This window comes from Corvus brachyrhynchos, unplaced genomic scaffold (assembly GCF_000691975.1).
Source record: "Corvus brachyrhynchos isolate BGI_N302 unplaced genomic scaffold, ASM69197v1 scaffold162, whole genome shotgun sequence".
NCBI lineage: Eukaryota > Metazoa > Chordata > Aves > Passeriformes > Corvidae > Corvus > Corvus brachyrhynchos.
The window spans coordinates 5,149,626-5,150,301 of record NW_008236696.1 but is presented as its reverse complement, the minus strand read 5'-3'; the positions used below and the strand labels follow the sequence as shown (position 1 = coordinate 5,150,301).

Here is a 676-nt window from a genome sequence, read left to right as displayed (position 1 = left end):
TGGCCCCGGTGGGCTCTGCCCCGGTGCTGCCGGGAGGGAACTGCAGCGGCCGGTGATGCTGCCAAACCCTCCGGTGCTCCTGCCGCCTGCCAGCGGGGGGTCGAGCCAGGGGTCCCTGCTCCCCTCCCTCCTCCTGTGGCTTTCTTCATGCTCCCTCCATAACTCTCGCCCCCCCTTTAATTTTTCCCCTCGTTTTTTTCTTCTTTTTTTGTCTTTTTTTTCTTATGGAAAAAATATGAACCTTTTTTTGTTGGTTGGTTGGTTGTTTTCGTTTGTTTTCTCGATGCAGTTATTTCGACATCTCAACGTCAGCAGATCGTTTTTAACAAAGATTCGGATATAAAAATACAAATATGAGGAGTTTCTGTTTAAAAAGAAGCGTGCCGGAGTGGTGGGGCTGACCCTCGGCCCCCGGGCCGGCCGCCCGGGCCACCAAGCTCATGCAAAAAACGATGGAGCAAAAAATGTCTCTGGACAGCAGCGCTCCCCCCCTGCTCATGGGGCCGGGTCGCCCCGGAATTCGGGGACCCTCCGCCAAGGAGGATGGGGGGGACGCGCCGCGGAGTAGGGGGCTGGACCCCTTCCCCGGGGAGGGGGGTCTTCGCCCAGGGTGGGGGGCTCGGCGGGTTGTCCCGGCCCCGGGGGAGGCGGAGGGGTAAAGTGCATGGCTCGGGGG

At 59.5% G+C, this 676-nt stretch overlaps 1 long non-coding RNA gene across 1 annotated transcript in view; it reads left to right on the top strand.

Moving 5' to 3' along the window:
• The window catches only part of LOC108444872, an 8,888-nt gene that overhangs the window by 1,457 nt on the left and 6,755 nt on the right, over positions 1-676 (top strand). The window lies entirely within an intron of this gene.